Raw genomic sequence first — 12,174 nt, 5'->3', positions numbered from 1 at the left:
ATATATATATATATATTAAATAAAAAGCTGTTGGTGTCCGCTCCAATTACCTTTTATTTATTTATCATGCTTGATATATATATATATATATTAAATAAAAAGCTGTGGTGCCCGCTCCAATTACCTTTTATTTATTTATCATGCTTGATATATATATATATTAAATAAAAAGCTGTTGGTGTCCGCTCCAATTACCTTTTATTTATTTATCATGCTTGATATATATATATATATATTAAATAAAAAGCTGTGGTGCCCGCTCCAATTACCTTTTATTTATTTATCATGCTTGATATATATATATATATATATATTAAATAAAAAGCTGTGGTGCCCGCTCCAATTACCTTTTATTTATTTATCATGCTTGATATATATATATATTAAATAAAAAGCTGTGGTGTCCGCTCCAATTACCTTTTATTTATTTATCATGCTTGATATATATATATATATATATATATATTAAATAAAAAGCTGTTGGTGTCCGCTCCAATTACCTTTTAGCTTGTAAGGAAGCAAAAGGTAAAAAGCAAAAAGCAAAAAATTCCACAGCACACAAATAGTCCCGGTCTATTCAGACCACAGATGGAATAAAACACGACTTTGCAGTCCAATGATAGAAACGACTATACAGTCCAACGACACACAATGCTAGAGACTCCAAAATGGTATAAAAAATCTGTTTTATTGGATCCACAAGTTAGACGGTTAGCGCTTTCGCAATAGATGCTTTGTCAAACCAATACACTTTCTTTTAAAAAAATGCATTCCTTATATACTCAACTAATTCTAACAGGATAATTGAAAACAATTAACTTCTTAAAGAAGTATACAATACTTCACATTAATGAAATATATATATCTTGAAAATGAAGATATATATGTGGAATGTAGTTGAAATGACTATGTCTCAAAATGACACATCAATATCTAAAATACAATTTAGAAACTTTCACATGATACAATACTTATATAACCTATATATATATATACATATGTACACAATTCATAAAACATAATGTATACATATGTTAAATTAACATGTAATATAAAAGTAAATATATATATTTATAAAAACACATTTACATAAGAAGATGTAAAATCCAAGTACACATACCCACATAGAAGATATGCCTATATAATAAATACATATGTGCTTATATATATGTATTATTAAAAAATATATATAAAAACATATGATATGTGTAAGATATATATCTATACACACGTATATATATGTGAAATACAAAACTTATGCTTAAAAACTTCACAAAGACATCAATCAACAAGGTCTAGCTCTCCTATTTTTTAATATGGTTCAAAAAAATCAAGAGGCAACTGCAACTTAAGGAGACCAGGAAACACAACGTAGAAAATCAAAAGCAGAATCAGTAACCTGATCTCTACCATGATGCAATAGAGCAATAAACAAATGTGCAATCAATAGTCCATAAAGCAAGCAAGTAAACGTAGTAGAAATAAAGTAGAAAATCCTTTAATCCATAAAACAGTGGGTAGTAGCGCAGCGTGGGTGCAACCACGCTTCCTCAGACAATGAAAAGCCCCACACACAAAGTTTAATAGCATAAACTAAAATCAAATTAAGACCAATTAGCTTAATTAACAATTAATGCTTTAAAGAAAAAGAAAAAGAACCAACAACCTAGTATCTACACAGCGTTCCTGTGTTAGGAAATATATAATAGAGATGCTATTGCAAAGTATGTGAAGTTATGGACTTCCAATTTCATCATACAAAGGTGTACTAAGACAATTTCAAATTCCTACAAAATATACAAACAAATAAGAAATGCAGAAAAATACCATCATTTAAGAAATTGTCCTTCATGACACAGGCACTGGGAAAATCACTGAGAAAAATCAACTAATGCATTTCTAAGAAATTTTTTTAACCTTTCAAAGTGAATATTAAAACTGTATCATCAAATTTGGAAGCCTAAAATTAAGAAATCACAGCTATAATAGCTTAGATATAAAAGTTCAGCAAACAAAAAGAACGATTCTGCAACAAATAAAATAAAGTAAAGATATATATCTACACAAGTAAAAGAGATTGAGAAGCCAGTAGCTTCGATTTTAGTCACAATAAAATACACTTTAAAAAGAAAGCAGCATTTCAGGATCAAGATAAATCCAACAGTAACATTGTTTGAAGTCAGTTTGGTTCCTAATGGCAACCATATATAATTGTAAACTAACAGGCTTCAGATGCGCACAAAAATAGTGCAAACAAAGGCTGCAGTTCTGACTACCGCCACATAAAACTTCAAAGCAACCTACCAACTTCTCTAATGGAAGCTGAACAGAACAATGTTTAAAACAACAAAAAAAAACTATCACATAACGTTCATCTAAACACAAGTTGTCTAAAGTGTTTAAGGTATTTTATATTCGTTTAGCATCGCTAATGTACCAAGGAGAAAAAATATATATATTTAACCGGATTAGATAATAGTGAAGTTTTTATTGACTCAAGGACAGCTTATTCTAAATAAAGCTTATAGTTGTAAACTAACCATACAATTTGACTTAATAAGGTGAAAGAAACTGTCAGCTTTTATGAAAGACATCTAAATCTTATTAAATGTATATAAAAAGTGTATATAAAAAATATATAATAAATAATATATATAATAACAATAAATTTTATATGTAGAAACTATAAATTAAAAAACAAGATATTAGTTAAACTGCTTGCTGTGCACAATGATTATGTTTACCACTACAAAATAACCAAACTGAAAGTCTAGGACTAGAACAATATATGTCACTGCTGATAATGAACTAAATAGACCATATTTCTAATTAGAAAAGCATAGTGTAGCCTAAAAGAAGGGGGATATATATATATTTTTTAAATTTATAATTAATTAAGTTTATAAAAAACATATATTTTTTAAGAATAAACAGAAATTTTCTATACATTAAGGATGTGTACAAGTAATATTTACATTAACGTTTCCTAGCATTCAAGATAGGTTTAATGGATACAAACGTATTTAGGCCAGGAAAGTTATGAGCATTGAATTTCAGTATCCATCTTAATTCTGTCATGGCTAAATTATTAGAATCATCACCCCCTCTAAGGTTCAGGGGTACTATTTCTAACACTCTAAATAAAAATGTATGGTCTCTATGATTTATTATATGTTGGGCCAAGGCATTGGTATCTGATTCTTTCCTGATTTCATATAAATGATTATAGATACGATCAGCCAGTCTTCTTTTTGTGAGCCCGATATAAAAAGCAGTACATTTTGTACATGTAGCTAAGTAAATCAAGTTTCTAGAGTTGCAAGTAGCTGATGTATTAAAACGAAAAATAAAATTCAAAGTAGGGTGAGAAAAAGTTTTCTCAGGACAAATATGGTTACACCTGTTGCAGTTACCACAGGGAGCTGTGCCTACGTTCAAAGTGGCTACTCTAGAGGCTGAACTATAATCTTTACACAGTATTTGCTTCAAATTAGGGCAGTTTCTATATAAGAAGGTAGGGTAACTGCCAACTAAGTTAGAAATTAAAGTGTCAGTCATTAAGATATTCCAATTCCTGCAGACTACTTTTTCTAAACTTTTTACATCACTGGTGTATTTTGTGATGTAAGGAATCTTAAACAACTTTCCTGATGTCTTAGTTCTGAATAAATTGGGTTTCTTAGGTAAATGTAGACCTAACTCTGGAGGATACAAAATTTCATTTTAATAGAGTTGATTAATTTAGAATCATAACCTCTATTCAAAAAAAGGAGCTCCATTTTATTAATTTCTTGCTCCAGAGTTTCTCTATCCTGACATAGTCTAGTCAACCTGATGAATTGACTCTTGACAATGCCAGGAATGTATGCCTTGGGTGCATGCTATTAAATTGGAGTAATGTGTTGGTCCAGGTTGGTTTTCTAAAGATGGAGGAAACTACCTTTCCTTGTTCATTAAGGGTCAGAGAGACGTCCAGAAAGTTTACACATTCCTTGGAAGCTTCCATTGTAAACTTTAAGTAAGTAGTGGTAGTTTCTAAAACTGCAGGAACTGTTTAAACTCATCTAGCGTGCCTTGCCAAATTAAAAGGATGTCATCTACAAACCGCTTGTAAAATATAATCTTTTCAAATGCAATGTTGCTGAAAAGAAATTCCTTTTCCCAATTTAAAACTACCAGGTTTGCATAAGTGTTTGCGCATGGGGTGCCCATGGCTACACCCCAAGTCTGCAAATATGTTTGACCATCAAAAGTGAAAAGATTATTGTTGAGTACCAGGTCTAATAGTTGGCAAATCAAAATTATCTTGTCATTAGAAAAACCAGTATCCCTGACCAACAGCTCTCTTATAGCTTCCAGACCCAAATCATTGGGGATGGAAGTAAAGAGGTTTTTTACATCAAGAGTTATAAGCATGTACTCTTTGTTCCTAGTGTCAAGAGTCAAATCAATCAGGTTATCCAACAAATGATAGGTATCTTTCAAAATGGATGGAACCACATCTACTATTGGTCTAAGAAACTTTTCAAGGGCAGTTGAGATTGTTGCAGTGACCCAATTGCCACCTGAAACAATAGGCCTAAGAGGTAAAGGTTCGATCTGTTTATGAATCTTTGGTAAGCCTTTTATGATAGGAACAGTTGGAAATTCTATAGATAAATAGCTGTAAAATTCTGGAGATATCTGCCTACACATAAGCAAATCATGTAGAGTGGCATGCACATTTGACACTATAAAATTTATATCCTTTTGAGAAATAATTTTATAAGTTTCACTATCAGACAACATATTAAGCATTAAAGAGGTGTAGTCAACCTTATTCATGACGATAGTCCCACCTCCTTTGTCAGCAGGTCTGAAAGTTATATCTGAAAGCTGTTTAAATTTCTTAAGTGAGGCCATCTCATTAGTAGTTAAATTTACGTAAGCTATCCTTTTCTTATGAGTGGAGAACAAAGAGTAAAATCTCTCTCACAGGCTTTTAAGAAACATTCAAGGTTCGAACATAAAGGAGGTGAAAAATTACTTTTACATTTCAAGGCCATAGGGTCAGTACAATGTGAGTCCCTGCCTTGTTCAGCTGAATTATTTTTAAAAAACATTTTCAAAGCTACACTCCTACAAAAAACGCGTAAATCACATAATACATCAGTTAAACTACTACATTGGGCTGGAATAAAGTTGAGACCTTTGTTAATTAGGCTAGCATCAGATGAATCCATAACATAATGAGATAAATTGACAAATAAGTCAGTCACATTCTTTGTCTTCTTGTCACTCCATACTTCTCTTCCGATATTTTCCGTTTCCTTGGCCCTCTGCTTTGCGAACGTCCTCTCCCCTGGAATCTTTGTTTTATCGGGTAGGGTAAAAAACGACCTGCTTCTTGGGTGGTTTTGGATCTAGCCCCTAGTTGGTTAGCACGATGTACATCAGCAAACGCTAGTTGATTCGGGGGGGGTGTGGCAGAAGATGCTGTTAGATTAGGTAGTTCAGCTCCAACTGTATTAGAAGCATTTATTTCCGTGGTAGACGGAAAAGGCAAATGAAGGTTTTCATTAGATAAAGCAGGAGTGTTAGAATGTGTAGCTTCAACACCAGAAATTATGGAGGAAGCCTGTTGCTGATCATAAGTCTGGATAGTGTTATGTCTCGGCCAAACAAAAATCTGACCAGTTTGGAAGTCATTAAAATCTCTCTGTAGCTTCTTGAGCTTGATTTGTTTCAGTTTATCACTGAAAGAACTGACTTGTGAAAATATAGTCTGTAATTTCTTTTTAGCAAAGTCATTTAGAGTTAAATTCGTTAGAGAGTGAGCTTTTGAAACTTAAGCGACTGCAAATGCAAAGGTTTCATTTTGAGACCTGCATACAGAAGCGCATTGTACCCAGGGGACTGAGGGTCCTAAAAATGCCGACGACGGGAAACACGTTTCCAGAACTGCTGAGACGTTGGCAGCAGCTCAATTTGGAGGTGAGCTTTAGCTATATGAAGCTCCTAAATGACTATTTTTTACCAGATGAACAAGAATTGTGTAATTCAATTAAATGTAGACAAAATGAACTGTGCAACAATTTTAATGATGTAATGTTGGATGTCAAATTAGAACGTGTTATGGACAATGTTTCACTGTATGAAAAAAGGTTGCTTGAGCAAAAAAAGCACAAGCTAGCTAGGGATATATTTGATTTTGCTAATGATCAAGTTTTCACTTGGCCGAGATATTCTGCTGGTAGTAATACGAGACAGAATGGCCATCAGACATTACCTCGCATTATAAATAATGATACAGGTTGCACAGAAAATGTAGACAGAATAAACACCACTAATGAGGAGGGTGGACATAATATAGTAAGTAACGTGGCTAACATCCAGGGAGATTTGACACGGCCGAAGGCTAGTGTATCCTTAGAACAGTCTAATAGGAATCCTGTACCTATGGGACAGGTGACTGAGTTACAAGTTGTTTGTAGTAAAATAAGACCTCATCAAATTGTTAATAAAGAAGGTGAGTTATCTCGCCCTTTACCCATAGTAGATCCCCGCCAGAAGGGGAGAGAACGGTCTATGAGCAGGGGCAGGCAAAAGAGAAAGGCCCCCAGCTACGATCTGAAAAAACCACTATCAAAAAGATGTGGGAAAAACTGACTTAGTATATAATTTGTCAAATAGACCATTGGACAAATATGATATAGAAGTTTTAAATAAAGGCCTTTCATTTATACCCTCTAAGAAAAGCTCAATTTCAGAATGTATTTTGGATTTAAAACTTTTCACCAGGAATTTACAGCTTAAAGTTATGTTTGCTAATAAAGGAATAATGTATAACCCTACAAGTTTTAAAAAACCCAGTCTTATGGTACCTAGCTTACATCCCATCATTGAGGTGTTTAGCAGAGCTGTGGAAAATGAATTTTATTCTTTACAAGGAAGCAGAGGTGAAAACAAGAGGAATAATTTATCCCCTAGACAAGTACAAGCATTAAATGGTCTCATGTCAGATAACAACATATCAATCAGACCTGCGGACAAAGGGGGTCCAATAGTTATTTTCAATAGAACAGATTATGGAAGAAGGATGTTAGATTTACTTAATGATGTTGATTATTACCAGATTTTATCCAATTCAGAAGTCATGAGCATCATTATTAATGCCTATGACAGCCTTGAAGATATGTATAAGTTATGTTTAATGGATTTTCAACTCTATAATTATTTATTAGTAGAAGAACCTGTAACACCCATTATTAGAGGTCTTCCCAAGATCCATAAGAATGAGTTGGACCCACCCATGAGACCCATTGTTTCGGGACGTGGTTGGGTCACTGAAAACATATCTTATTACATAGAGAAACAGTTACATCCTCTGTTAAATAAGCATGGTACCATACTTAAGGATTCTAAAGATTTTCTGTTGGATTTCTATGAAGTCACTAAATATCAACAAAGTAATTTGAACCTATTATTAGTCACTATGGATGTGAAATCATTGTTCACAATGATTCCAAATGATTTAGGACTAAAGTTCTTGCATAATTATTTAATTACACATTCAGGTCTATCTTTGACTAAAGTAGATTTTATATGCACTTTGTTGGAGCTGGTTTTGGAAAGTAATGTTTTTTTTGTTTGAAGAGTCTTTTTACCTTCAAAAGAATGGCGTAGCTATGGGCACACCTTGTGCCAATAGCTACGCCAATCTAGTAATGGCCTATTTGGAAGAAAACATGTTATTCAAATTGAAAGGTTACATAGAACATGTAATTTTTTATAAATGTTTTGTGGATGATCTTTTTTTCTTGTGGCAGGGCAATGTTCATGATCTACTTATTTTTGAAATAGAGGTAAACCAGTTAATACCATTCCTTAATTTTACTATGGAATATTCATCAGACAGCATTTCCTTTTTGGATATTCAAATTTGGCGTTTGCCCAGTGGAGATTTTAACACAGGGATGCATAGGAAGTCCTGTCATAGAAATAGTTTATTATGCAGAGACAGCATGCATCCTCCACATGTGTTTAGGAACATTCTAAAAGGTCAAGGAATGAGAGTTTCTAGATTGAACTCATGTCCTGCAATTTTTGAGAATGAGATGGATGCTCTAGTGACCAGGTTTGAGAATAGGCATTATAAAACGAAGGAAGTTAATGACATGTTTAGTAAGGTTTTGGATCTAAGACAGGGGAGTGCAGCTCCGATTTTTTCTGATATGGGACTACATGAATACAGACTTAGAAGCAATCCAATTATGGGTTTAGAGAAGAATACTATTAGATATACACTCTGCTATACACAAGATACTAGAGACATCAGACAGTGTATTAACAAACATTGGGACATCCTTAGATTGGATCCAGAAGTTTCACAGTTTATAGAAGAACATCCTTGTTTCGCCTATACAAACAAGAAGAATCTACATAGATTACTTTGTTGCTCTGATTACAAAATCATGGACATGCATTTTGGGTTTCAAGGCACTAATCCGTGCAATAATTGCAACTATTGCAGGTATATATCTAACCTTTCTGGTTTTGTGCATCCAGTTACGAGTGAAATGTTTAACATAAAAGTAAATGCTAATTGTGGATCTAAGCATCTGGTATATTTAGCTAGATGCGTATCTTGTATGTCCTTCTATATAGGAAAAATGAATAGGATGTTAAAAGAGCGTATTCGGGAACATCTTTATCAGATACGAATAAAGTCACAAGTTAATGCACTATCAAAGCACATTTTAGCTAATGATAATACACATAATTTCACATTTTCTGTTTTACAATCATTACAACCTAGCCCCAGAGGGGGCGATATAAAGAATTTAACAGAATCTGTGGAAGCCCAATGTTTTATAAAAACTAGAGCACATTGTGCCCCTGGGCTGAATGATAGGGTCCCTTTGAAACCCATATTAAAAAATAGGAGAGCTAGACCTTGTTGATTGATGTCTTTGTGAAGTTTTTAAGCATAAGTTTTGTATTTCACATATATATACGTGTGTATAGATATATATCTTACACATATCATATGTTTTTATATATATTTTTTAATAATACATATATATATATATATATATATAAGCACATATGTATTTATTATATAGGCATATCTTCTATGTGGGTATGTGTACTTGGTTTTTACATCTTCTTATGTAAATGTGTTTTTATAAATATATATATTTACTTTTATATTACATGTTAATTTAACATATGTATACATTATGTTTTATGAATTGTGTACATATGTATATATATATAGGTTATATAAGTATTGTATTATGTGAAAGTTTCTAAATTGTATTTTAGATATTGATGTGTCATTTTGAGACATAGTCATTTCAACTACATTCCACATATATATATCTTCATTTTCAAGATATATATATTTCATTAATGTGAAGTATTGTATACTTCTTTAAGAAGTTAATTGTTTTCAATTATCCTGTTAGAATTAGTTGAGTATATAAGGAATGCATTTTTTTAAAAGAAAGTGTATTGGTTTGACAAAGCATCTATTGCGAAAGCGCTAACCGTCTAACTTGTGGATCCAATAAAACAGATTTTTTATACCATTTTGGAGTCTCTAGCATTGTGTGTCGTTGGACTGTATAGTCGTTTCTATCATTGGACTGCAAAGTCGTGTTTTATTCCATCTGTGGTCTGAATAGACCGGGACTATTTGTGTGCTGTGGAATTTTTTGCTTTTTGCTTTTTACCTTTTGCTTCCTTACAAGCTAAAAGGTAATTGGAGCGGACACCAACAGCTTTTTATTTAATATATATATATATATATATATATCAAGCATGATAAATAAATAAAAGGTAATTGGAGCGGACACCACAGCTTTTTATTTAATATATATATATATATCAAGCATGATAAATAAATAAAAGGTAATTGGAGCGGGCACCACAGCTTTTTATTTAATATATATATATATATATATCAAGCATGATAAATAAATAAAAGGTAATTGGAGCGGGCACCACAGCTTTTTATTTAATATATATATATATATATATCAAGCATGATAAATAAATAAAAGGTAATTGGAGCGGGCACCACAGCTTTTTATTTAATATATATATATATATATATATATATATATATATCAAGCATGATAAATAAATAAAAGGTAATTGGAGCAGGCACCACAGCTTTTTATTTAATATATATATATATATATATATCAAGCATGATAAATAAATAAAAGGTAATTGGAGCGGACACCAACAGCTTTTTATTTAATATATATATATATATATATCAAGCATGATAAATAAATAAAAGGTAATTGGAGCGGACACCAACAGCTTTTTATTTAATATATATATATATATATATATATATATCAAGCATGATAAATAAATAAAAGGTAATTGGAGCGGACACCAACAGCTTTTTATTTAATATATATATATATATATATATCAAGCATGATAAATAAATAAAAGGTAATTGGAGCGGACACCAACAGCTTTTTATTTAATATATATATATATATATATATCAAGCATGATAAATAAATAAAAGGTAATTGGAGCGGACACCAACAGCTTTTTATTTAATATATATATATATATATATATATATCAAGCATGATAAATAAATAAAAGGTAATTGGAGCGGACACCAACAGCTTTTTATTTAATATATATATATATATATATATATATCAAGCATGATAAATAAATAAAAGGTAATTGGAGCGGACACCAACAGCTTTAATATATATATATATATATCAAGCATGATAAATAAATAAAAGGTAATTGGAGCGGACACCAACAGCTTTTTATTTAATATATATATATATATATATATATATCAAGCATGATAAATAAATAAAAGGTAATTGGAGCGGACACCAACAGCTTTTTATTTAATATATATATATATATATATATATCAAGCATGATAAATAAATAAAAGGTAATTGGAGCGGACACCAACAGCTTTTTATTTAATATATATATATATATATATATATATATATATATATATCAAGCATGATAAATAAATAAAAGGTAATTGGAGCGGACACCAACAGCTTTTTATTTAATATATATATATATATATATCAAGCATGATAAATAAATAAAAGGTAATTGGAGCGGACACCAACAGCTTTTTATTTAATATATATATATATATATATATATATATATATCAAGCATGATAAATAAATAAAAGGTAATTGGAGCGGACACCAACAGCTTTTTATTTAATATATATATATATATATATATATATATATATATCAAGCATGATAAATGTGGAGGCGAATATGGATATCTTAAAATACTTGGGACAAACCAAAACTTGTTTTTTGTCAAAAAAGGACATTTGATAAGTAACTGTGACAAAAGAAAGTATTATATTTGTGGGGAATGGGACGTGATGCAAAAAGTTGTGAATTGAAATGTTACAGATGTAACAAAATTGGACATTTATGGATGAATTGCAAGAGTGAAAATAAGAATAAGGAAAAAGAAAAAGAAAGGAAAGCGTTACAAGTAGTAGAAAGAAGGAAAAATTAGATGAGAAAAAATAATAAACAGTCATAGAAGAAAGTTTTAAAATAAGTGATGAAGAAGACATAAACTGGGAGGTCATAAAAGAAAAAAAGAATTCTAGTGGTAGAGTAAAAGACAGAAAAAGAAAATTGAAAAGGATAACTACAAAAGAAAAAAAGAAAGGAAATGGATAAAAAGAATATATACAGCTAATTATTGGGGCTTGGTGTAATGGTTAAGGTGTTTGACTCACAGACACAAGGTACAGTGTTTGATTCTCAGGTTTGGGAGGGAAATTGGCTGGGCATAGAATGGACTATTATGAAAGCTAGCCTAGTAATTACCTATGAACTTATGATACCATGAATCTAAGGAAAAGGAAAAATGAACATTTTAGAGTACTTTCTATAAGTGTGAATAGTATTAAGGACATATTAAAAAGACTAGAGATTTTGGAGTAGTGTAATACATACGATGTAGATGTAATTATATTGAAAGACACAAGATTTTTAACAAATGAAGAAAGATTGCAAATAGACAGACTATGGGGAGGAAGGATAATCTGAAATTTGGGAAATGAGAGGTGCTCTGGAATACTTGTATTCTGCAGAAATACAGTAAAGATATGAGATTGAACTTTAGCAAAAAGATTTACCA

The sequence above is a fragment of the Protopterus annectens genome, chromosome 7.part1, assembly GCF_019279795.1.
Source record: "Protopterus annectens isolate FY-2018-M chromosome 7.part1, PAN1.0, whole genome shotgun sequence".
Taxonomy (NCBI): Eukaryota; Metazoa; Chordata; order Ceratodontiformes; family Protopteridae; genus Protopterus; species Protopterus annectens.
The sequence above is the reverse complement of the archived record's forward strand: the minus strand, read 5'-3'. Positions refer to the sequence as shown.